Source organism: Camelus bactrianus, chromosome 12, assembly GCF_048773025.1.
Source record: "Camelus bactrianus isolate YW-2024 breed Bactrian camel chromosome 12, ASM4877302v1, whole genome shotgun sequence".
NCBI lineage: Eukaryota > Metazoa > Chordata > Mammalia > Artiodactyla > Camelidae > Camelus > Camelus bactrianus.
In genome coordinates this window covers 21,364,460-21,392,104 of record NC_133550.1, presented here as the reverse complement: position 1 = coordinate 21,392,104, position 27,645 = coordinate 21,364,460, and the positions used below count along the sequence as shown (strand labels likewise).

The 27,645-nt window shown below is 37.1% G+C and overlaps 1 long non-coding RNA gene across 1 annotated transcript in view; it reads left to right on the top strand.

Moving 5' to 3' along the window:
- LOC141579510 (uncharacterized) overlaps positions 1 to 27,320 on the top strand; it is a 389,281-nt gene extending 361,961 nt beyond the window's left edge. The window contains exons 5-7 of the long non-coding RNA XR_012511048.1: positions 4,577 to 4,674; positions 11,585 to 11,698; positions 26,926 to 27,320. This is a non-coding gene — a long non-coding RNA (uncharacterized LOC141579510). The remainder of the gene's footprint in view (positions 1 to 4,576; positions 4,675 to 11,584; positions 11,699 to 26,925) is intronic.
- The last annotated feature ends 325 nt before the right edge of the window (positions 27,321 to 27,645 follow it).

The window sequence follows — 27,645 nt, the reverse complement described above, 5'->3', positions numbered from 1 at the left end:
CATCAAATTGTACATTTGAAATATGTATAGCTTTCTGTATAGGAACCATACCACAGTCACGGTGTTAAAAAAGAGAAATTTGCTAACCTGTAAATCTGGTCCTAATGACGCAGTCATATGTATAGTGTTAGAAAACCTCATTGAATAGCTAGTAAACATCAAGACGAGTTGAATGAGAATACAAAGCCACTTCTATGCTGAATAATGACCAAGAGAATTAGCCTTTTCAGCCATAAGATATACGGCATTTCCCTCTCTGCTGCTGGAATTTCTTCTGACTTTTCTGGCCGCTCCTCCTCAGCTTCTTTGGGCTCCTCTAAACCATCTTTCCCTGAAGAATTAGCGTTTCTCAGGGTTTGGTCCCACTCCCTCTTTCCATCCCGTGAAATCGCATTCATCCCTTAGATTGTATCTCCAGCCTAATGACTATCTTTGTCTCAGTGGCCTATGGATATGCATGTCCAGCCTTCTTGCAGACATGTCCCACTCAACAGCATTCCAACTTGGTCCTTCTCCCCTGGTTTTTTCTGCCTTTGAGAATGGTACCACCAGATGCTTTCTTGTCAACACTAAAAACCTCTTTGACTTCTGTCTCTGCCCCCACCCAAATACTCATGAAGCCCTGGTGATATGTTGCATAAACACCTCGTAAGTCACCACCACTGCAGCCTGACACCCTCACAGGGACCTTTTCTCTCACTTGCCCGATGGTCCCCTGTGCTTTGCATACTGCCAGGGACATAATATGTGCTCAAAAGATTTCTTGAATGAATAATTAAATGAATTCTAGAAAATTGAGAGACATTGAGAGATAACAGAAGTGGAACACAGATTTAAAAAATACCCTTCATGTCATTAGCACACAATTTGTTTTAACAAGCCAAATGAGTCCAAGATTTTTTTTTTACACTGAATTGCTTTTTGGAACATTTATGTCAAAAATGTATACTTAGAAATGTATTTTTAATGACCTCCAGGAGGCCATTTCTCCACATTTTATGTGAGAAAATGCTATACCATGAGTGATTTAGTCCTATGAGCCTGCTGAGATTTAACATATAAGCATTTAAAGTAAGAAAGCATCAAAGCTAAGAAGGTTGCTGCAGTAAAATTTCAGATATTATTTGCTTTTAGGGATGCAAGAACCAAAATCCTAAACATTTTTGAAAACTACTTACAAAATTCATGGTGAGAGACGCTCTTCAATGTGTCCTAATTCATAAAAGTAAGTTCAGCTTCAGTTTAGTGATAAAATTCTCATTGTTCAGCATACGTGTGTTCATAAATGAGGCAGCAAAGAGTGTGGGTAATTGGGTGACTCTTTCGAAAATTGAATCCTGGCAATTCCTTTGTCTGGTAATTAGTAACTGGATGCTTCACTTTCCCAGGGCACTGCTTTTAAAGATCTTGCTGAAAGCTTCTGCGAAGCAGTATTTACATCTAATATTCAGTCTTCCTGGCCATCGAACACTACAGGCCTTTAAGGAATGTATGAGGGGTTCATAGGTGGAAGAGAGGGATTGTTTCTTGAGGTCGTGCTCACACGGCAGATCTGTCTCCATTTCCTCCTGGTTCCCCTTGGAGGTTCTATTCTGCCACTCTGGATGGACATCATCTTGTTGAGATGCTCTGTAATCGGGATGGTGGGGCGTGTTGGAAGGTGAATTAGGAACTCTTTAGCCTGGATGATGTTTAGAGATTGATCACTGCTGTGATGGTCAGCTCTGTGTATATCCCCAGAGACTGGACCAAAAGGAGAAACAGTGGCTAAAGTCATCACAGTTAGCATCTTTAATAAATCGTGTTATTGCTCTCAGCCATTAGAATCTTGATGTCGACTTGGTAGTGTACTAAATGAATTCATGAACTTTGAAGTTAGGATTGTTTGGACACTGAGTGGACAGATTTCCAGTGCATGACTGGATGTTTATACTTTTATTTGCTGGCGATTCCTCTGACCTTGGTAGAAGCCAAATGAGAGAGAGGAAACAGCATTCAAGGAGGCAGAAATTGAAATGAAAAACACATGAAATAGGAGCTCTCTATGGAACTGAAGCAGGGAACACTCACTAGGAATGTGGTGGGGTTTGTCCTTGCCCAGTTTGGCCTGATCACTCGGAAGAACGCCTGGCAGCAGACTGTCCACGTGCAATAGGTCATGAGTGGGCAGTGAAATTTCTTACGTGTTTTCCCCAAAATATAAACATTTTTTGATCACAGATACGTGTTTGAAGTGTTCTGTGATTTTGTTAAGGGCTGTGAATTTCATCTGTTTTTCTTTCAGTCCATTTCAAGGCACCAAATTAAAAGGGCATTGAGTTCTATGATTCTTCCATACTGTCTAAGGGAGAGCATAGCAAAGGGCAAGTATTTACCATTTAGACGTGGAAGACTTGTTCTGGGTGGCTCCGACTGCTTTGCGGCCGACGCTATTCTGAATTAAAGTCACTTAATATTGTTAACTAACATTTATTGTCTCACATAATGATAACGTTGGCATCTAAAATGTTTAAAAGGAAATGAAAAGAAAAACAAGTCAATTAAGCATATGAAAATTAATCTACCAAAGTTAGATTTTAAAAATAAATTCAAAAACAATTTTCTGCCACTCTTTCTGCAGGTGGACCAAGAAATGCCATGAACCAATGTGTGTGTGTGTGTGTATATATATATATGTTTTAAATGTCATTATATACTAGTAAATTTTTTCTTTCAGTGTAAGAATATGATTACCTCTTCCACGCATATCTTTGCTTTGAAGTTTTTAATCAAAGAGCATAATTTTATAACAGAGATAATAGGTTTGATTCATTTCCTATTATAAAGTGTACACAACTGAATAAGTGAGCTAGTGGATTCTTATCGAAGGACAAAGTTTTGTATATAAAAGGAAACACTAGTTCTTTCATGTTTTGCCTCCTTCTCCACTCAAGAATGATGATGAGATCTTAAAAACTGCACTTCACGTGCTCTTGCTTATCCTGTCTTCAGTGTTGATCGCTCTTTCCTTCTATTCTACATTTGGTGAAACCCTACCCATCCTTCAAAGGCCAGTGCCAATGTCATCTTCCCCAGAAGGACACAAAAGGAGTCAACTTGCCTTCCCACGTGCTCCCTTTGGCCTGGGCCACAGAGCAGGGCGGCACCTATGACAAAGACACGCTGTCTGCTGTGGTTTTGAATGAAGGTGGGATAGCATTCCACCATATTTTGGGGCCCGATGGGTGATTCAGTAAGTGTTTGACTTACACAGTGAAGCATAAAATAAGTTGACAGTCTTTAGATATGTTTCAAATGGAAATACCATTGTTTCCTACTAGCTCAAGAAAAATAAGAATGTTTTAATTCATTTAAATAATTTTCTGAGGTGAAAGTCACACTCTAGAAATTAACCATTTTAAAATGAACAACTCAGTGGCATTTGGTACATTCACAATGCTGTGCAAACAACACTTCTCTCTGGTTCCGGAACATTTCCATCCCCTCAAATAAAAGCCTCTTACACATTGAGCATTTTATAAAAATTTTACTTCAAAGAAAAAAGCATTTATTATCTTCATGACTTGCATAATGGGATCCAGGCTTAAAGGCCTTTATTTTGTTTCACTCTCTGTACTGGTTTTTGAATATGTAAAAGTTCAAATGGCTAAATATCAACAATGTTTATGAAAAATAATGCCTATTTAATTTGCCTAAAATGGCTCTACTGTCTCCAGTTTTGCTTACGAATTATCTCTTGTTACATGGCTCCAGGCGCTCTTCTGCTCAAAGCAATTGTAACCACCAGCAGTAAGAGAGCTGTCACGTGTAGCGTGGTCTCAGTCAGCTTCAAGCTCAACTTGACAAACGTTTCATGAAAGGTTTTTATTGTGCCGTTTGTCCTTATTTTTACTTTTGGTGTAAAAGATGATGATATCAAAACAAACGATATTTTGAAAACATAATGAATAATAATACAATAATAAACCCTAATACAACGATTTCCATTTTTGCAGGGACTTGTCTTATTTATACATGTACACGCATTTTGTATACCTGTAATTGTATTGAAACCTTCACTTTACACGATAATTTTTGGCTAACACTGTATTGTAATATTTCGTCATGTTTCAGCATAGTCTTCATTTTTACAATTTTAAGAAAAGTATACTTTTCTATGTCATTGTGCCATAATGTATGCATATTGTACACACATACATATGCCCTATATACTATATATAGTATAAATGCAAATTAAATTTATTATTTATATAATATACACTAAAATAAATACATAAATTTGCCTATCTATTATCTAGCTAACTAGCTAAACATCTATCCAAAATCCAAAATAAATCTTTCAGGCTACCTAAGTGAAATACAAAATTCTTTTGTCTTCTAACAATTTTGTTTAAATTACTCAGAGGTCTGTGGCAAAAATTTAAGATGTTTTTGTCAGAAAAAAAAGGGGCTATTGATCAAGCAATGTGAGGAATAGTTGGAAAAGAGCTTGCAACTGAGGAACCTTTTTTTTCTCAGATGAGTGGAGTATTTTATTTCCTTTAAAGCACGTTTTTGAATACTTTCTATCTTTTAGGAATTGGGATTTTGCTGGAATCACAAAAATGCCCAAGATAGACATACCTATCAACAATTAGAATTTATATTCCAGTGGAGGGAAGAAACTAAAAACAGGTAAGTAGACAAATTGAAATATTTATGAATTATCAAGGAATTTTTTTTAAGCATCCCAGATAGAAAATGTCTGTTTAGGGTGAGAGGTTGGTGGACTCCTTGTTGGTCCTCTGATTATGTGACAGTGAAGGAGTCAGATTGTGTGGGGAAAGCTTTCAGGCAGTGGGAACAGCACGAAACAAAGCTCTGAGGTGGCGAAGAGCTTATCTGAAAAACTGGGAGTAGAGGTGGAGGGGAGTGAGCCTCAGACAGTGAGCAGAGAGCAAACGGCATGAAGAAATTTAAGTGACAGGTTCAGATTGAGGGACCAGGTAAATTCAGATTTATCAACCCAGATTAAGAAGGTGGGCTTCCTTCTGAGCCTACAGTGAAAACTTTGAATGATTAATCAACATAGTAACATTGTCCAACTTCCATGTTAAGTTTACTTTTCACACAATATGAAGAATAAATTGAGGTGCAAGAATGGCAAAGGAGATCACGTAGGAGGCCGTAGAAATTGTCCAGGTTGGACACATTGGCATCGTGGAGTAGGGTGGGAGCAGAGGAAATGGGGAATAGTGGGCAAAATGAAATGTGTCTTTCATGTGTCTTTCAGGTGGGAATAAATGTATAAGGTGATATTTGGTTGTAGAGAGTAACAGAAAAGAGAAATCAAGAATCACTTAAACATCTGACTTATGCAACCAAGTTGCTGGTGGTAATATTTACAGAGATGTGGGAGACATATGGGTTGGTGGGATGGGTAGCATTTTAAGACCAGCCTTGAGGACACCAACATTTAAAGGTTGGGTGGAGATGGAGAAGTTAACGAAGGAGATTTGATGAGTGAAACTAGCTGTATCTCTAATGTTTTACCTCTAAAAAGTCTTGAAAAATTACAAAATGCATTCAACCTGAATTTAGATTGTAGATCCATAGATTTCTGTTCTATTATGGTCTGTAGTTTTTAAAAATATGTTTAAAATATTACTTAAAACATTTAAAATTATGGAATATTTTGCAAAAGTCATTCACCACATGATAACGTGAGATAAAACAAACCTCACAAACTCACTCACTTACTTCTTTATTAGTTAATGACTGATAAACTATCACTGTAAATGTTGGCTTGACTAGAACGCTTAGGTTCTTGTAATGCTAAATGATGTAGGTAATAAAGCATAATATGTAGGGTCACCTACTAGAGAAGATTTAAAATGGCCTTCAAAGGCAGGTCTCTGAAATGAAACTGTCTTCAACTCACGTTCCCCATTTGCTGTGAACCGTAGGTCCCAAGGCAGGAAGTGATTGTAAAGACATCTAATCCATCGTGTCATTTTCTGATGGAGAAACGGACTCTCAGAGATGCTGAGGGGCTTGCTCACAGTCTCAGCCAGGTCTTCAGAGTTCGGATGACGTGTCTCCAGGGACAGCTTATGCTGTATTAGAAATACACATTTTAGACACCAGATTTAGCTTGCATGAAGTTTGGAAAAGCTCACGTAGATCATTTTATAATATAAGCTTCGATTTTAACACATCTCTGCGCTCTTCGTAATTTCTGGTAGGCTGTGGGAAACTTTTCTACAATACATATGATAAAGAGCTCTGAGATATATATATATGTATTTGGACAGAGGGAAAAGAAATCTTTTTAATAGTAACTCAAACTTTATATTGCTTAGCACATAATATTGTTTCATCTAATTCTAAATCAACTGTGAGATATATTTTAATGTAAGCAAGCTGATTAAATAACAAATAAACAATACTTAAATGACAAAGGTGATTAAACACATTATAAAAGGATTTTTTTAACTTCATACAAGTATCTTGTATGCTATTTCCTCAAATATAAGATCTCTTAGTGTAAAAATGGCAAACAGGTTTAATTATTTCTTCATCTCTAATTGACTGTTAGTGGCTGCCTGAAGCAAGTGTTGAGGAAAGGCCATACCTGGACTTACTAGGGATTATTAACGTTCTTTAGAACTGATGTGTATTACATAGAAACAGATCCATTTTCAGGAATTGGCTCTTGTGGGAGCTGGCAAAATGTGGAATCTGTAGGGCAGGCCAGCAGGTAGGAAACTCGGGTAAGAGCTGATGGTGCAGGCTTGAGGCAGAATTGCTTCTCTTACAGAAACTTCAGTCTTTTCTCTTAAGGCTTTCAACTGATTGGGTGAGCCCCACCCATATTATGGAGGGTAATCTGCCTTAGCAAAGTCTACCGATTGTAAATGTTAATCATAACTAACATCGACATCTAGACTGTATGGCCAAACGACTGGGCACCATAGCCTAGCCAAGTTGCCACACAAAATTAACTATCACCTTAAGATCATCTTAAGAGTGCAATGAAGGCTTACAGCATATTGAGGGGGGCTGAGAGGCCATGTGTTTGTCATCCTTATACTGGTTATGCTTAAATGTTCCTTTAGCATTAAAGAAAAAAATCTCTTTTATTAGCAAAACTTCAAGAATATTATTGCATAACATGGAATAACTTAAGTCCAAAAGATTTTTTAATTTGAAAGGCAGGAAGACAGAGATTTGATACTTCGTGTACAGAGTTTTCAATAAACGTACATTTTGCTTAATTGTTGCGTTATTTTCTAAGAAGGTGTTTAAAAATCCTTCCTGTCTGGTCCCATCCCTTTCTAGAATTCAAAATTTCAGACCACATTGGTTATGCCTCCCTCACGCACCCATTGGTGCTTGTAGAGAGGTCTCTAGTGGTAATACTTTTATACTTTTACTTAGAGAAATTACTGTCTGAATTTTTCGGAAGCTGACCACCACTTCCCATCCCAAGATTAAAGTGTAACTGTCAAAAAAAAATTTAATCATCACTTGATGGGTTTCCTTTATCTATTATGCTAGTTTTAATCCTTTAAGTGACGTGACACATCTTAAATTTCTGGTGACTTCGTGAGTGTCTCATCTTATCTAATGTGACATACTGCAGCCCAAACAATTCTACTATTGTAGCCAATAATGCCTACAGTTTCAGAAAACGGTGGGGGAAAGTCTCATTGGAGACCTGGCTTCAGCTATACTTTTTAGTTAGAGGATATTTGAAATAAGACTTAAAATAATAACCTTTGTTATGCAAACATCTTAATGTAAGAGCATTCAAAAAATCTCAGAAAAAAAATAAACCCTTAGAAGTAGAACAATGATTACCAAAGGAATGAGACTTGGATAACATTGGAGCGAAACCAAATCCAGCAAGTATTTTCATTAGAGTGTTCCTTTTGTTCTTCCTAAAAATGTTTTATGTTATTGAATATCACATGTCTTGCTGGATTTCTGTTTTCAGTCACGTTTCCTGCTAGGAACATATGGAAAGGGTAAATGTCTGGAGTAAAATTTGAATGCTATTATACACGATGCGAGAGGATCTTGAAGGATTAATGCAGTTAGAAGAGCTCAAACTGTGTCTGCAGTTAAATTTAAACAACCATTTTGCTGATCTTAAATTCTTTTTATGGACTATGAAAAAGAAAATATAAAAAAGCGGATCTTAGAAAATCTTGTTACTTCATGTGTTTACATTTTGATGTTGGTATCAGGTTACTCTCCAACGAATGCTTAGTATTATTGTGTTTTGAACACAGAGAAATTTCACATGTGTAAAACTGCAGAGAATTCTAGTTGTGACCATTTATGAATTGGGAAATGATTCCACGGAGAACTTCCACTAAGAACCTCAGTGCTGACTTGTGGCGTCCCCTTGCCTGGGGCTTGGCTCTCCTGGACAAACTGAAGCATGTGGTTCTTAAATGTTAGAGATGAATTTAAGAGTCATGGCCAAAAAAAAAGGGTAGATATGGGCGATTACTTCAGTAAATTGGGCGTAAGATGTACCGTTAGTATTCGGCCCATTTAATTTTCACTTCTCTACTTTGCTGTGGTTGGAAAGACATGGTCTTTCTTTCCTTTCACAATTTTAAAGTTAGACCTCCAGAGTACAAAATGCCCCAATTCTTAGTCTTCCGGTGACTACTGAAAACCACCTCTGAGGCACAGTGAGTGAATCAGCCAATGCTAAACTCAGAGACCAGGGCAGATCGCAGATCGCACGTGGGCTGTGGCTGGCCCACCTCGGCCAACCTGGGGAGACGATGATATTAACTGGACATTTTATCACGTGCCGGACCATAGGACAGACATGCTTTTAGAGACCTCCCAACAAATCTGCAGGGTAAGCTTATTACTCCTATTTCACAAATAAGACCACTAGGTTAAGATCTACTTGTCTGAGACTTCCAAAGTTCAGATGTCAAATTGGAATCCGACTCTGTTTCCAAGCCCTGCTTTTTTTTTTCTGTTGTACTTTTGTTATTATTTTCACTCCTGAATCCAGTCTTGTACATTTTGAGCTTACTCACCCAACTTGCTAGTGACTTGCTCCAGAAGAACGCCATGACGAGTTCTACTGACCAATTCTAGGAGACATTCACTATTTCAAAGGCTTTCAGAAACAGATCATCAGAGTCCTTGAATTCTTGTCATTGCATCAGCTTACAAAGCTGGAATAAACAGGGTTTGCTGATAGTGGAGATGAGGGGTCCTTTAAGAAAGACTCCAGAATGCTCTGAATCAATCTGGTTGTCCTGTAGGCCTGAAATTGGTAGTCATTCCAAATTCAGGGCAGATGGTTGCAGGCCTTTCCTGTACTCCTGGGTATTTATCATTTAGGATTCCGCAGCATTTTGCCTGTTTTCATTAGGTAATTATATTTAAAATATGTCTTATCACAGGGAAAAAAAAAACCTAATTACTAAATCGTGATTAAACCTTGTGCTAGAGGCTAACCTCTTGGCCAGTGACATATGACCAAGATTAAAAAAAAAAAAAAAAACAAAAAAGGCAAGCCAGAAAATCCCTAGGGGGCCTGACAATGACCAGCAAATGCACAGTGACTGATCTAGAAACAGTGTTTGCTCTCTCTTTGTTTTGTTCTTCCCCAGTGTCAGTGATTACCAATAACATTAGCAGTGTTGAAACCACATTTACAGTTGATAATCACAACATTTTTCCTACACGTATGTCTTGATTCCGCTATAATTCCAAAGCTCTTCAAAATATATTCTTGAAGAAAAGCTTTGGTGGCCAACACATGAGTAGCAGCATGTTTTCCTCCTTCTGCCTCCTTGTCGTAGGCAGAGAGCATAAGAGTGAACTGATGTACAATCTGAGCATAATTTGTATTTCCGTTTTTATTGAATCATATGTGACAATAAACTGAAACCTCTCCAAGGTTTTTCATTGTTGACACTTTTATATTTTAAATGCTATTGTCATCAGGCTGGTATCTCCAGGTTAGGTATTTCTCACAAAGTGTTTTAAAATTTATGATTAGATATTTTGTACCATAGTGTGCCATGATTTCATTTATAAAAATAATTCCAAGACTTTATATGGTAGTTCTTTTTATTGTCTTTATTATTTTTAGAATCTTTATTATTTTTAGAAGGATGTGGGGGCCCAGAAAAACAAAGGGAGTTTTTCAACTTATTAACCAACTGGTATGGGAAATTTTGTCCCTTTTCACCATTTATAATGTTTACTTTTGAAGAAGTGAGTTTGCTAAACCACATCATTTCCGTAACCATCTGTTATGAGTGTGTATTCAAAGAAATTCAGAAACAAGTTGTTTACAAGAAACTGTGAGCCCCGTGTTCCTAAAGTGATTTTCTTCTACATGAAAGTGCGTAGTTCCCTCTTCTGGGAGTAGCGACCTTGAAAGTTACTTTCTAGTTTCAGCTCTTGGGAAGGTATGTAAAATTAAGACTCTCCCCCTGAAAGTCTTTTCTTGACTATTTTATGAAAATTAGCCTCCCCCCTCCTTGTTCTGGTAATCATTTTGTTTATTTATTCTGGCTATCTTTTACCTCACAAGAATGTAATCTCTACCAAGCTAGGGATCATGTCTGTCACTTATCAATATTTGCCCAGTGATCATGAGTCAATGCCTGGCACATGGTGGGTGCTTAAAAAATATTGGGAGATGGAATGAATGCATGAATGAGCAGATGTGTACATGAATCCATGATGGAGTAAGAAGTGAAGAATGATGTGACCAGGAGTGGAATTCACCTGGGTCACTTCTGATGGGATCCCAACATATTGAATGTGGACTAATGTACCCATTGATGGCTGCAGGCTGAGTGATGAAAAATAAACAGTGACAACAAAAAGCCATTGGGCAGATTTGTTACTGCAGCCACTCTCATTTATTTAACTTGAACTCTATGCCAGACCTTATGCTGTATTTTATTTTTTTAATTGAACTGTAGTTGATTTACAATATTGCATTAGTTTCTGGTGTACGCCATAGTGATTCAGTTAGATGTACACAGAAATATATATTCTTTTTCATGATAAGTTATTATAAGCTATTGAATATAGCTCCCTGTGCTATAGAGTAGGACCTTGTTGTTTATCTAATTTGTATTCAGTAGTGTGTATCTGCTAATTCCAAACTCTTAATTTATCCCTCCCTCAGCCCTTTCCCATTTGGTAACCATAAGTTTGCTTTCTATGTCTGCTAGTCTGTTTCTGTTTTGTAAATAAGTTCACTTGTATCATTTTTCAGATTCCACAAAGAAGTGATACCGTATGATATTTGTCTTTCTCTGTTTGACTTACTTCACTTATTAGATAATCTCTAGATCCAGCCATGTTGCTGCACATTTCATTTTCCATTAGACTTGAGAGGCCAAGCAGGCCTCACAAAGGAGGTACCATAGAGTAGTAGAGGAAGCAAAGAGGGAAAAAGGAGAGGGGTAGAGATCTGAACAGGTAATTCAGGCATAAAGAATGCCATTAGCATTGGGCAGATTTGGACCTATCTTGTTGGTGTTTCTTTGTTTGGAGAATTAGTCTCTATTTTTTTACTGTTTTGAATTTGACCCTACAGAGAATAAAGGGCACAAACTCAGCGTCCTTTGGTGAATGTCTTGGTGACCCCACCCATGTCAGTGGTACTGGGTGATGATGCTCAAGCTGCTTGTTTAATTGGCAAAGCGAAGAGGTAGGTCAATGACGTCCATGCACATCTACCAGGTGAGTCACACAAATTGCAACTTGTATCAATTAGCTCGCAGCCCTGCATGGTGCATAGCATCGTCAATGCGAGAGAATCAGTGTTCAGAGAGGCCGTCCAAGAGGGTAAAATGTATGTAACTTAGAGTCAAAAGCCACTGCAAAGAGCCACATCAAAAAGAGCTCTACCACATCCTTCCTTCCCCACCTCACACATCACAGTGTCTGAAGAGAGGAGAAACCTCAGAGGTAAGTTGCTTGTGGTGATAAGCAATTGCACATAGACGGGGCTGGAAATGCCAGATAGAGTGATTCTATCCCATCATTTAAGGAACCATAAGAGCAGCTGGGCCTTAGAATGCAATTCTGACATTTGAAATACACTTAAAAATATATATGTGTATATATATATATTTTTTTTTATTAAGTACAGTCAGTTACAATGTGTCCATTTCTGGTGTACAGCACAATGTCCCAGTCATGCATTGAAAAATACTTTTTTTTTATCAAACAATAGAAAGATCAGAGACATATACTAATTGCATTCTGTTCTTGGCTAGTCACATTTGTTGGGAAGCAGCAGATTTACAGGTATTTTCTATATCCTGAACTAACTTACCTATAATTTTCTGCCCTTGTTAGTTTGAAGAGATGTGGATAATGAGGTCAAAGCTAAGGGACATATAATATTTCATCTGCTGTCAAAACCTATTATTTAAATAATCGGAAACTTCTAAAACACTGAAATAAAAGTAGTCCTTACGGGACTAGAAAGGGTTTTTTAAAAAGCAGGAAGAGAGGCAGGAAAAGAAGAAAGAAATTGGACTTTGGGTGATAACGATGTGTCAACGTACATTCATACCTTGTAACGAGTGTACCAGTGTGGTGGGGGACGTAGATGGCGGGGAGGCTGTATGTGTTTGGGAACAGGGGATATATGGGTATACGTTCTTCTCAATTTTGTTATGAACCTGAAACCACTCTAAGAAGTAAGTTATATTGAAAAATATAAATAGATAAGGTTAAAAAAAATCTATGCATGCAGTTGGGATATTGCAAGCTGTAGGACTTAAGTATTCATATTGATTACTGCATTCAAACTAATGACTATGCACAGAGTGGGGAAACCTGAACTTTCAAGTTCTATCCGCACCCTCCTTGTGAGTTCCTCCCTCACAAGGCAGTGACTTTATCATGTCTTCTCTGAACTATACTCCCATACAAAATTTCATTTTGCTCTGATGTATGAAAATATAATTTTGAGAGAAATCTGAGAGGTTATGCTAGAGAGCTCTGAAAGAATTCCTTCCGGGTTAAAAAAAAAAATCTCACTTTGAACATCCAAAGGTCTAAAGATCATTATGAATTCAAAGCTAAGCAGTTGGGCCTCCATCCATGGTTTATCTGCTGTAAACCTTGGGAAGCGTAGATCCTGGGTTCCCTAATTGTGGGACAGGCTCACCAATTATGGTAATTCTGTCACCTCGAAGAGACTTCCAAGGCCTGACTGCCTTGGTTCCATGTAACTTAAAGATAAGGGCTATGCTTGTTATATTAACTTCTTATATTAACTTGTTATATTAACACAAGTTAATATAATGTGCTTTGCCTGAGGTGTCTCTGAATAAGAGTGAGTTTAGTAAGATGAGGAAATTCACTGTCTCCTTTTCAACTGATTTGAATACTTACCTCCAACTCCATGTCTTACAAATAGTGCTTCTTTTCCTCGATAAATTCTTCATTCCAAACTGATTATTACCATGGAGAAACCTTCATGTCCACCGTGCAGAGTTTAGAATGAGGTTGATGAGATGTTAAAAGTTGCAAACCAGAAAGTGAAATTTTTCCCCCTCTTCAATCAGCCAGGTTTTCTGGGGAGGAATATGGCAAATGGATAGAACACATTACAATCAAACTATGAGACTTGGAATATTAAGAAGAGAAGGGAAGAAGATGGGTGAATACGTGCCATTCTGTGGAAACCATACAGCTCTTGCTTTGGGAATTGGGATGTATGGCTCTTTAAGTGAGTTCAGAAATCCAGTTACATACATAACGTTAAGTAACTCCATTCCTTGTGTTTTAAAGAACTCTTTAGCATGTGTCAATGAATAGTTTTCAAATATATTAGGATGCCTTTTCAATCTGTTCTAAAATAGTCATCCACTTTGAGAATTTCCAAGTCACACTTTAGTCTACTATAGACATTTCCATTTACAGACTGTGTTAAAATTGCTTTGGGTTCTGTTTCCTGAACACCAGGAAACATCAGTGTCACAAAAAAACCCCAACTCTGTATGAAAAACACTGATTAATATAGCTTTATTTTTTTTCTATTAGTGACTACGTGATTCATCAACTATTTATTGAGCTTCAGAAACAAGTTTATAAAAATGGAAAATAATTAAAACCCCTTGAGGGTTATTAATTACCAACTGATTTTCTTGAACCCATTGCCTTACATAATAAAAACTACATTCCTACACAGTGAGTCTCTCTATAATCTGTGTGAATACATGCACAAACACAATTATCTTTTCTAAGTAATGGTCTCTTGTTAAGTTTTTGTTCTGCTATTATTCTCAAAAATAGAGCTGAGAGCAGGAAGCTTCCAATTCTAAATCTGTTATTACATAAAACCTTTTATAAGCCTCTTCCATTTGATGTTATTTGTATTTAATTATTACTAAGTCTTTATTCCCTGTGGAAAATGTCAAGTAAATATTACAAATATTTCTTCAGATTAAATTACTTTAATATCTTTATTTTTTGGTGTTAAATCTTTGTAAAACTGCCTTTTCAGCATAATTTCTATGCTGAATATATATATATATATATACACACATATCTATCTTTGTATCTATCTATCTATCTATAATTTCAACACAGTGAGAGCTGCATAAAATTTTCTTCCTATGTTTATCCTTTAGAAATCTATTCTCATGCATACACCTGACACTTCTTTCTATTCTTGTGCTTAATATATTTTATTCTTTGTCTTATTTGGAAAACATTATGAGAAGTTTTTGTCTTATTATAATTCTTTTGTTCAAAAACAATAAAAACTCTCTTATATCTTGTATTCCTGAAATGAGTATAGAAAGCAACATTTTGGAACTTAGACTATTCATTACTAATGTTTTAATTGAAGTTCCCATCACTTAAAACAGGCGACACCTAGATATCACGTTACCTCTAGTTACAATGAAGCCACTTATTTAGACAGAATTATCTGTAATAATCTAAATAAATAATCCAGTTAGGCAGAAAATCAAGTCATTTGCCTTTGTGTTCAATATCAAGGTTTTTTTTCTTCCCCCCATTTAAGCCTGTAAAATTAGTTTGAGACAATGTTGCTCATTGTTGTCTGAAGTCATCCTGCATGCAGATCATTGGAGGTTCTCCTTAAAGATGCAGATCCCTGGACCCAGCACTCTCTTGAAATGGCTTGTTATCCAATCCTGCAGTGATTCCTGCCTTGTCAAACATGATTATCATTTGACTGCTCACTAACACTTGCCACAGTTACCAATCAATCCTCTTGTTGGACCTTTTTTTTTTTTTTCTCCCTTTGGCCAAATCCATTGTGGCTTCCTCAGGAGCCTAGATCAGCTGTTCATTTTTTTTAAATTGAAGTATAGTTAGTTTACAAAGTTGTGTTAGTTTCAGATGTACAACAAAATGATTCAGTTATACAAATTTTTTAGATAGTTTTCTCATAGGTTATTATAAGACATTGAATATAGTTCCCTGTGCTATACAGTAGGTCCTTGTTGTTTATCTATTTTATATATAATTAGGACATGTATCTCCTGATGGACTTTCTATTCAACTATTTGTGAAAAGGCTTTCTCTCTACCTCACAGCAACAGCTCAGTCTCCTTGCCTGGTTTTTTCCTCTTCTGAAAATTTTCTATTGGTAACAGGATCCCATATAATTCCCCTCCCATCCTGACCCAAGATATGGCACAATAAACCCCTTAATTTGTTATCTTAATTACTTATTACTAGGACATTTCACCCTCTAGTTGAGATGATTCGTCATCAATACATTTCATCATTTCATTGAAAATCAATTACGTCCAAACATTCAAAGAAGCAAAGTACATTGTCACTGTTTTTCAGGGAGAGAGACCTACATGAAAAGCTAATCAAGGGGAACTCTTCCAAACACATTTTATGGTCAACATGACCCTGATACCAAAGCCAGACAAGTATGCTACAGAAAAAGGAAATTACAGGCCAATATTCCTAATGACATTGGGGAAAATATTCTTAACAAAATATTAGTAAACTAAAGTTAATAATACATTAAGAGGATCATTCACCATGATCAAGTGGGATTTAGTCCAGGGACACAAGGATGGTTAAACGTCTGCAAATCAGTCAGTGTGATACACCACGTTAAAAAAGCATGTGATCATCTCAATAGATGCCGAAAAAGCAACTGACAAAATTCAACATCCATTTATGATAAAAACTCTCAACAAAGCAGGCACAGAGGGAACATGGCTCAACATAATAAAGGCCAGCTATAACAAGCCCACAGCTAACATCAGATTCAATAGTGAAAAGCTGAGAACTTTTCCTCTAAAACCAGGTAGAAGACAAGGATGTCCAGTCTCTCCACTTTCATTCAACATAGCACTGAAAGTTCTAGTCAGAAATTAGGCAAGAAACAGAAACAAAAGGCATCCAAATGGGAAAGGAAGAAGTAAAACTGTCACTATTTGCAGATGACATAGTATTATATATAGAAAATCCTAAAGACTCCATCAAAAGTCTATTAAAACTAATAAATAAATTCAGTAAAATTCCAGGGTACAGAAAATTTGCTGTACATCTTTACACAAACAATAAACAATCAGAAAGAGAAATTAAGAGAATAAGCCCATATGCAATATCATCAAAAAGAATAAAGCACCTAAGAACAAACCTAACTAAGGTGGGGAAAGGCCTGTATATTGAAAACTACAAGACATTGATGAAAGAAACTGAAAAGAGCACAAATAAATAGAAAGCTATTCCTTGCTCATGAATTGGAATAATTAATATTGTTAAAATATCCATACTACTCAAAGCAATATACAGATTCAAAGCAATCCTCGTCAAAATTTCAGTGATACCTTTTCACAGAAGCAGAGCAAACAATCCTAAAATTTGCATGGAATAACAAAAAACATGACTAGCCAAAGCAATCTTGAGGAAAAGAACAAGCCAGAAGCACCACACTCCCTGACTTCAAATATATTACAAAGCTGTAGTAATTAAAACAGTATGCTGTGGCATAAAAACAGATTCATCGATCAATGGAACAGACAGAGAGAGCAGAAGTAAAACCACATGTATGTGGCCTGTTGATTTATGACAAAGGTGCAAAGAATATACAATAAGGAAATGATAGTCTCTTCGCTAAATGGTGTTGGAAAAATAGGACAGCTACATGCAAAAGAATAAAACTGAGCCACTATTTTATGCCATACACAAAGATTAACTCAAAATGGATTAAAGACTTGAATGTAAGCCATAACCATCAAATAGAGAAAAAAAACATAGGTGGTAAGCTGCATGATATAGGTCTTGCCAATCATTTTTTGAATCTGACACAAAAAGCAAAAAGCAAAAATAAACAACTAGGACTACATCAAACTAAAAGTCTTCTGCACAATAAAGAAAATCATTAACAAAACAGAAAGGCAACTGGCAGAATGGGATAAAAATAATAGCAAATCATACATTTGACAAGAAACTAATATCCAAAATATACAGAGAACTTATATAACTCAAGAGCAGAAGAATGAACAACTGGATTTAAAAATGGGCAGAAGATCTGAATAGAAATTTTTCCAAACAGGACATGCAAATGGCCATCTGGTACATGAAAAGATGCTCCACATCATTCATTATCAGGGAAATGCAAACCAAAACCACAGTGGGATATCACCTTACACCTGTCTAAATGGCTGTTACCAAAAAGGCAACAAACAAGTGTCGACGAGGATGTGGAGAAAAGGGAACCCTTGTGCACTGTTGGTGGGAATGTAAATTGGTGCAGCCATGGTGGGAAACAGCATGGAAGTTCTCCAAAATTTTAAAATAGAACTACCATGTGATCCCGCAATTCTACTTCTGGATATTTATCCAAATAAAACAAAAACAATAATTTAAAAAGACACAGTGACCCCATTCGCCAAGTTCATTGCTGCATTATTTACAATAGCCAAGATATGGAAACCACCTAAGGGTCCACTGGAGGATGAATGGATAGAGGAAATGTGTACGTATGTAATGAGATGTTTTTCAGTCATAAAAAATGGAATCTTGCCATTTGTGACAATATAGATGGACCTCAAGGGCATTGTGTTAAGTAAAATAAGCCAGAGAAAGACAACTGCTGTTTCATTTTTCTTACATATGGAACCTAAAAAACAAAAATAAAAACCAAGCTCATAGATACAGAGAACAGATTTGTGGTTGCAAGTGGTTGGGGGTGGGGAGTGGTAGAAATGGGTGAACTGTTTTTTTTTTTTGTTGGTTTTTTTAGTTTCAATAAATTGAATAAATTTAATGTTAAATAATCATTAGTCATCTTAACAAAAGGTATATCTCAAGTAAGATCTATGAATTCATAGGAAAAAATGGGTCTTTGTAAATTTCCCAGAACAAGTAGGGATTGAGTTAGGCACTGATGGATGGGCTCTTTTAATCAGAGCAGCTGTAGCTCTAGTTTCTGTTTTACAACTAGGGAGTCATGATGGCAAATGGAATCTCAGGTCTTGGATTCAGTTTAGAAGACAAAGCTGTATTATATTTTCATTTATAACTATTGAGTGAGCAGGCAAGATTTGACTTTGAGAGTACATTGGATTTAGGAACTTTGATTAGGCTTTTCAAAGGGAATCCTCTTCAGAAGTAAAATTCATATAAGCTTATCAATTTAGGAAGCTCAATAAAAAGCTCTAAACTAACTTGTAAAAACCATCAAGGCAAAAGCAAGTTGCAAACCACTGGGGAAGCCATTAACAATGTAACAAAGGGGGATGGGGATTTCAGCCACCAAAGAGAATAAAGTATTAAAGATGTGACTGATACATGACGCAGCTATCACAGAAAAGGAGGTTGGTTGGCTCCGCAGGGATGTTAGGATTCTTTAATCTTATTACGTTGATCACAAATAATGTCTCTTTATGAAGTAACTCGTATTGGATTTTATTATAATTATGATGGCTGTGCCTGCTGTCTAGCAGCACCCAGGAGAGGACTGAGTGAGAATATGAAAAGAGGAGAAGAAAAAGGTGGAGCACAAAGAAGGCTGGTAGTCTTGAAGCCATCATCCGTCTCTCCAGGGAGCAATAATCACTTCAGTAAATAATCAATCTTGATTGATTGGAAGATTTCTTACATTTAGGCAAACAGTATTTCTCACACCTATTCAGTATTCCTAAGACACTACGCAGATGCAGATATAAATCAGACCTGGACTCTATCTCAGGAACCTTGCAGTCTAGTAGGGGAAATCTGTCAAAAATACCTGCACTTATGCTGCAACTGTGGTCCAGTTAAATATTATGGGAGTTCAGAGTGGGGAAATGATCTTCCTAACATTTTTATATTGGCAGAAAATAAACCCCCTTTTAAGCATATACACATGGTTAAGTCTCTTCCATCTCAAAATACATTTTGCAACGAAACTTAGTCTTTTTGTTAATGAAACTTTTTACAACAAAACCAATAATGAACCTCTTCCTTTAACCCTCTAGGAATTTTTCAGATTTCATCTCCTCTGCTAATGTGAAGTTCTTAAAGAAAGACTCTTTAGTTCCTTTTCCCAAATCTTTGCCTAAAACCCATTCGCTTCACAATCATCTACAAACTGACTTCTAGATCCACCACTTCATTTTATGTGCTATTAATACCAAATACAACAAGCTATTTTGAGCCCCTTAATTACTTTTCACTTCTTCTGCGTTTAGCATTCTGGATTTTTCTGTCCTTGAAACTCTTCCCCGCCACCCCACTTAATATACTAGATCTTGCATTCTGGTTGATGGTTTCTCCTAGGTCTTCCTCCCGAAGTTCTTTCCCTTAGCCTGCCCCTTAGATATGGTGTGCTCTAGGAATCTACTCTTCGCCTTTTCAGTTATTTCTCTCATCACCTTTCTCCCAGCTGAAATCTTTCATTCAGTGGCTTTTTTTTTTTCTACAAATAACTTATGTCTCCTATGAAAGAGTCATATTTTCTCTTCCATAATGTAAATAAATTTTCTAATTAAGACTATATTTCTCAGACCAAGCCCCCTTGGATCCAGGAGAGGGCACAAGGCCAATTCAGGAAAACAGAATATGAGGAGAAATGACAGGTTATTTCTGGGCCAAGGAGCTTTAAAAACACCTCTCCTTATTTTTCTTATCTGTATTCCTGGAAGAAAGTGGAACCATGAAATGAAAGCAACCTGGAACTCATAGTCAGCATGTGTGACTAACCACCAACCAGGAACATTTATAATTGACATTTACATGAGTCAAAACTAAATTTCTGTTGTATTAACCCACTGAAATTTGGGGATTTATTTATTGCAGTAGCTGACATTAATATTTAAATTAGAAACTTGGAGAGTGGTGCTCTAATTTAAAAACTTGGAGTATGTGAAATTGGATTTGTGTTTGGGTAGCAGGCAATAAGAAACCAATATCAGAGTATGGAAAGACGATGACAAAATCACACAGTAGTAAAATATTTGGTAAAATTATTCCTTGTAATAACTTGGAAGGCATCCAAGATGCCTATCTGTGGTCGCAGAAGCAAAGATTGGAAAACAGAATGTTAGTAGCATTTGTTGATTTTTACTGGTTGAGTTTAACAAGTTATGAGAAGAAAAAGGTGAAGTCAGACAAGAAAGAATCGTTACAGAAGCCATAAGTGAAAGTAGAGGAAGTCCTGAAATATGGAACCTCTTAAGGTGAGAAAACATTACTATTTTTAGACCCCAATCAAAAAAGAAATAAGATTTAGAAAGGCTTTGAGGAGATATGACACCAAAGGGACAATCCAAGAAAGAAATAATTGACAAGCTACACTTCATTAAGTTAAAAACCTAGGCTCTTTGAAAAGAATGAGAAGATAACCCAGAAGAAGAAAATATTTGCAAAACTTTCTGATAAAGGACTGTTATCCAAAGTATCAAAGAATTCTTAACAACTCGCCAGTAAGAACATGAACAACCTGATGAAAAAGGAAGCAAAAGATCTGCGCACTCAACTCACCAAAGAAGGTATGCAGATGGAAAATGTGCATAAGAAAAGATGTTTAATATTACACGTCACCAGGGAATTGTAAATTAAAATGGTGAGATATCACTACACACCTATTAAAATGGTGAAAAACCAAAATACCGACAACATCATTTCTGGACTTTTTTTTTTTTTTTGAGTTTGTTAATCAATTGACTTTATTTTTTGGCAAGGGGGATGTTACTCAGCTGCTTTTTTTAAAAACTGAAGTACAGTCAGTTACAATGTGTCTATTTCTGGTGTACAGCACAAAGTCCCAGTCATGCATATACATACGTATATTAGTTCTCATAATCTTTTTCATTAAAGGTTATTACAGTCAATAAATGTGATACACCCCATTAACAGCATGAAGGAGAGAAACCAGATGATCATGACTCTGATAGCCAAAGCCATCTTGAGAAAGAACAAAGCTGGAGGTAGCACACATCTTGATTTCAAATGATACGATAAATCTATAGCAAGCAAAACAATATGGTATTGGCATAAAAACAGACACATAGACCAATGGAACACAATTAAGAGTTCAGAAATATCTAGTCATCTGTCAATGGACATTTAGGTTGCTTCCATATCTTGGCTATTGTACATAGTGCTGCTATGAACATTGGGGTGTATGCATCTTTTCAAATTAGAATTCCTCCAGGTATATGCCCAGGAGTGGGATTGCTGGGTCATATGTAAGTCTATTTTTAGTGTTTTAAGGAACCTCCAGACTATTTTTCATAATGGCTTCACCAAACTACATTCTCACCAACAGTGTAAGAGGGTTCCCTTTTCTCTACAGCCTCTCCAGCATTTATTGTTCATGGGCATTTTAATAATGGCTTTTCTGACTAGTGTGAGATGATACCTCATTGTGGTTTTGATTTGCATTTCTCTGATAATTAGTGATATTGAGCATTTTTTCATGTGTCTATTGGCCATTTGTATGTCTTCATTGGAGAATTGGAGAAGTTGTGGTATATTTATACAATGGAATGCTACTCAGACATAAAAAAAGAATAAAATAATGCCACTTGCAGCAACATGGATGGACCTGGAGATCAAGTTCCCCAGGGGAAAGGGGATGGGAAGGGATAAATTTGGGAGTTTGAGATTTGCAAATGTTAGCCACTACATATAAAAATAGATTTAAAAAAACAATAAATTTCTTCCTTATAGCACAGGGAACTGGATTCAATATCTTGTAATAACCTTTAATATAAAAGACTATGAGAACGAAAATATGTATGTATATGCATGACTGGGACATCACGCTGTACACCAGAATTTGACACATGGTAACTGATGATACTTCAATTAAAGAAAAAAGCAGCTGAATAACATCCCCTCCCAAAAAAATAAAGTCAACTGATTAACAATCTCAAAAAAAAAAAAGAGAGAACAGAAATAGATCCATGCATATATGATCAATTAATCTTTGGGGTAAGGATAATCTCTTCAATAAGTAATATTGGGAAAACTCGATAGTCATGTGCAAAAGAAGGAAATTGGACCCTTACCTTACACTATACATAAAAATTAAATCAAAATGGATTAATGACTTAAATGCCATACCTGAAACTATAGAACTCTCAGAAGAAAACAGGGAAAAAGCTTGACACTTTCTTTGGAAATTATTCTTTTTGGGTATGACACAAAAAACACAAGCTACAAAAGCAATAAACAAATGAAACTATATCAAAGTAAAAAGCCTCTGTACAGCCAAAGAAACAGCCAACAAAATGAAAAGACGACCTACAGAATGGGAGAAAATATTTGCAAACCATATATCTGATAAGGAATTGACATCCAAAATACATAAGAACCTCACACTACCCAGCAGCAAACTCAAAGCCCAGCAAAACACACACATACAAACCAACTAAACCCAATTAAATGACCTGAATAGACATTTTTTCAAAGAAGACAAACAAATGTCCAACAGGTACACAAAAGTTGGTGAATATTACTGATTATCAGGCAAATGACCTGAATAGACATTTTTTCAAAGAAGACAAACAAATGGCCAACAGGTACATGAAAGTTGGTGAATATTACTGATTATCAGGGAATTGCAAATTAAAACCCAGATGAGATATTACCTCACACCTGTTAGCATGGCCTTTATTAAAAGCCAAGAGATGACAAGTATGGAGGAAAGTCTTGGGCACTCTTGGCAGGAATAGAAAATGGTACATGTTGTGGAAAACAGAATGAAGTTCCTTCAAAATTTAAAGATAAAGCTACCATATGATCTAGCAACCCTACTCCTAGGTATACAACCAAGGGAAATGAAATCAATGTCTCAAGGAGGTATCTGCACTCTCATGTTCATTGCAACATTGTTCACAGTAGCCAAGATTAGAAACCATCTAAAACCTAAAAGTCCATTGATAGATAAATGGGTAAAGAAAATGTGATCTCTATATATATAACATACACCTATATGTATATATTATATATAATATTTATAGAGAGAATGCAATATTATTCAGTCATAAAAGGAAAGAAATCCAGCCATTTGTGACAAGATGGAGGACAGTATGCTAAGTTACATAAGTCAAACACAGAAAGATTAATACTGTATGATCTTACTTTATATGTGGAATCCAAAAACATCAAACTCATAGAACTAGAGATTAGAATAGTGGTTGCCAGGAGATGGGGGTTAGGAGATGGGGAGATGTTGGTCCAAAGGTACAAATTTTCAGTTATAAGATGAATGATTTCTGGAGCTCTAATCTACAGCATGGTGATTATACTGTATTGAAAACTTGAAATTTGCTAGAGAGCAGATCTTAAGTTCTCACCATATGCACAAAAAAGATAGCTATGTGAGGTGATGGATGTGTCAATTAACTTGATTGTGGTAATCAATTTGCAATGTATATGCATATTAAAGCATCATGTTGTACACATTAATCATGTTGTACAGCCTAGATATGCACAATTTTTTATTTGTCAGTCAGCTCAGCAAAGCTGAGGGAAAAAAAAGAAATGGAGGAAACTTGCATGCATATTGCCAAGTGAATGAAGCCAATCTGAAAAATGTACATACTGTATGATTCCAACTCATGTATGACATCCTAGAAAAGGAAAGACTATGGAAGTGGTAAAAAAAAAAATCAGTGGTTGCCCTCTTCATAGGTGTGGGGGGAAGGAGATTAACAGGCAGAGCACCGAGGATTTTTAGGGCAATAAAACTCTGCTATACAAATCTATAAAGTATATATGTGTCACCATACCTCTGTCAAAACCCAAAGGATGTACAACATCAAGGATGAACAGTGGACCTTGGTTGATAACAATGTGTCAGTGTAGGTTCAAAGATGCCACTCTGATGTGGGATGATGGTTAGTGGATGATGCTCTGTGAGTGTGGATAGGGGTTTATAGGAACTCTGTATTTTCTGCTCAGTTTTGCTGTGAACCTAAAACTACTTTCAAATAAAATTGTAATAAATAAAAACTTCTGGTCGTGATCTGTTGAAAAGAGGCTTTGAGGCCAATAGTCTCATTAAAGCTTATAAAACAAAGAAACTCAGCCTGGTGGTCATTGGCCCACCCATGCCTATTGCTTTACGTGGCCTCAAAATACCTGCCTTTAGATGAGAGAGATTTGTATCACGGCAAATAAGCAAAGAAATAAAGGAAGATATACCTAGGAAAAATCTTGGGGCTATATTTGCTGCCACAATTAAACTGACTTAAAACAAAAAAAAAACTAAATAAGATGCATTAAAAATAACCAAATCTTGTAGCTCTAACATGATCATTGAACTCCCAAACAGTCATCAGCAGAAAGGGGCTGTAAAAGCTTTGCAGGCACTAAGAAGGAGCTATGCCCCCCAAACCATTTCCCATGTGACCATGGAGGATAAAGGACAGGAAAAAAATCTTGCAGAGGTGGAGCCAGGAACCTTAAGAACGTGGGCCAAGGATATTCTTCCTAGAGAGTAGCATCAGCATCTAATGAAGGAACTGTCCCCCTGCCAGGGTGGAGGTGCCCATAATGTGTGCCTAGCAGGAAATTACTACTGTGGAGCGTTTCTGAATGGAGGCTTTCGTAATGGTCTTCCTGATCCTGTGCCAACATTATCTACTGGGTTAGGGCCAAGAGAGAGAGGAGGTAACTTGTCTTCAAGTTTATTTGTTGTTACAAGAAGGAACAATATTTGAATTTGATGGAGAAGGTGCTACGTCACTCGGAGATCCTGGAACTTGAGCTGGATGACGTGACTGCATTGGACCGCATGGCATCTTTCTTGAAGAGGGAAATGGTGTATGGGATATGCCCATGAATTTGGTGGCTGGAAATGTGGGCTTTGGCTCTCCAATCAGAGATTTAGGCTCCACTCCCATACTTGGATTTCCAGAGAAATGGAACCAATAAGATGTGTGTATATACAGGAAGAGATTTTTGTGAGGAATTGGCTCATGTAATGATGGAAGCTATCAAAACCAAATCTGCAGGGCAAGTGGGTGGGCTGGAGACACAGGAAAGCTGAGGGTGCAGAGAAGTCGAAAGGCAGTCGGCTGGAGAATTCTCTCTTGCTTACACTCAGGTGCTCTTTTGCTAAAATTTGAGTGTTTCCCCTTACCATGAATTCTTCCTCATTTTATGTAAGCAGTTAATGACTAAAGCCTGGCAACCTTACCTTCTTATCCTTCTTATTTATCTCAGCTACTGTGACCTAACGTGATAAATTGTCTCACTCTGACTGTCCTCATGCTCTGCTACCTAGTATCCTATCCCAGGTCCCTGTTCTAGTCTTGCTGGTTGTGAATACTTCCCCCACAAAGGAATGATCCATCTAAATCATGGTCAGCATGTTGGTGCCTAAAATTCTTTAATTTTGTCTACTGTTCCAGAATCAAACCCCAACTCCTTCACGTGCATACAATGCTCCCTCTAATCTGATCCCTCTAAAACTATTCAGCATTTCCTCCAGGTACTCCGTACCCCAAACTTGACATTGACTCAACAGTTCCACTGCTTCTATTCTGTATTTCGCCTCATTCCTCCTTTGTCCTTGCCCTCCTCTCCTTCCTTCCAACGACCAGCTTAACAACTTATTATCATGCCGTAGCCTAGGGACCACTTTTTCTCAGTCCACTACCCTCCCCATTGTCTCCCTCATGTATCAGGTCTCTTTCTTCCTTAGCCCAACTGCATTCAGAATCCACCTCTAGGTGAGAAAGCACAGGACACTGGCCCCGGGCAGCTGGGTGCTTACCAAAGTAATGATTTCAATGAGCCCAGACATTCGCACCTTCCCACACATACAAAAGCGCTTAATTCTTTAACTTGAGATGTCTGCTTTTCTTTAGTTAACAGTAATCTTTTAATGTTCCAGTTACTTGGGCTTTGTTGTGCAAACTCCTATATATCCTGGCTCCTCCCCTACTTCTTTGGAGCAGTCCCTCAGAGCCATCTGGGAGGCTGTCATCCTGGGCTCGAGTCCTCAGAATTGTCCACCGAATAAAACGTAACTCTCAAAAAGAAAAAAAAAAATCTGCCTCTAACACTGCACTTAATTTACAGTTTAATGAGTATCTGTTGATGTGTCTGTACTGACTAATTGAAATTTCTAGAGAACAGGGACTATATGTTCAAATATGTATTAGCTACCTTTTATGGAACTGGAAACTGATTTAAGTTCTAGAAATACTGACAAGACTTGATTCGTGCCCTCAGGGAACTCATTCTTAAGAAGTGAGATGCAGAACGTGAATGAGAAACCTAAATAATGAAGGTGGTTTCAGAGATTGATAAAGGCTGTGAAAATAAAGCAATATGATGTGATAAATACGCAGGGAGGGACATACTGTCAGTAGCATGGTCAGCAAAGGCAGTTCTGAAGAGTAGAGTTTGATTTAAGACTGAAAGGGTGGAGAAGAAAAGTGGCTCATGGAAAAGGTAAATGCTCTATCTCGGCAGGAGGAGCAGACCAGAGCGTGATGAGCAGAGAGAAGTTGCTACAAGTCCGTTTGAAAGGAGAGACTTTGAAACCTTTTCCATTTGAGGGATCTGCAATCAACAGACTTGTAAGTGACAAATATTCAGCTGAAAATAGTACTGCTTTTAAGTAAAACTGGAAAAATAAAGCACTTTCCCCTCCTTTCTCAAGTACTCTGTTACTCACCCCACTTACCCGCTCTCCCCAGCCCTGCCAGGACGTGGGAAAGGAGATGGTGCCTCACCATGTCTTTGATCTTTACTTCACTTGATTGCGTTTCTGCAACACAATGCCTTCTGCCACCCAGGTGATCTGTAACTTCCACTATGCTCACAGGGAGGCCTCAGGGGAGTGTTTTCTGCTGATTTTCTTGTTCGTGTGTATATGTGTCTATTGTTGATGAAATCAAAGAAAGTGGCTGAGTTTAGGGAGTGGCTACAAGTCATAGAGCAGAAAACATGAATTCAGTGGAAGTTGGATGCTGCAGCTGGACATCACCATAAGACTCCCCAGTCCTTCTCTCTCACTTGATAAATTTGGGTTCCAAGCTACCATCCCTGCCATAACCATTCATTAGTTTTGAACTATGTGCAAAATTGTATTGTCTTTATTAGAGGGGCTGAAAAAAATCTGGAGGACTCGCTTTTAGGCTAATTGAGGACAGGAATTTCATATATCTGTTGCTTTATATTTTATTAGTT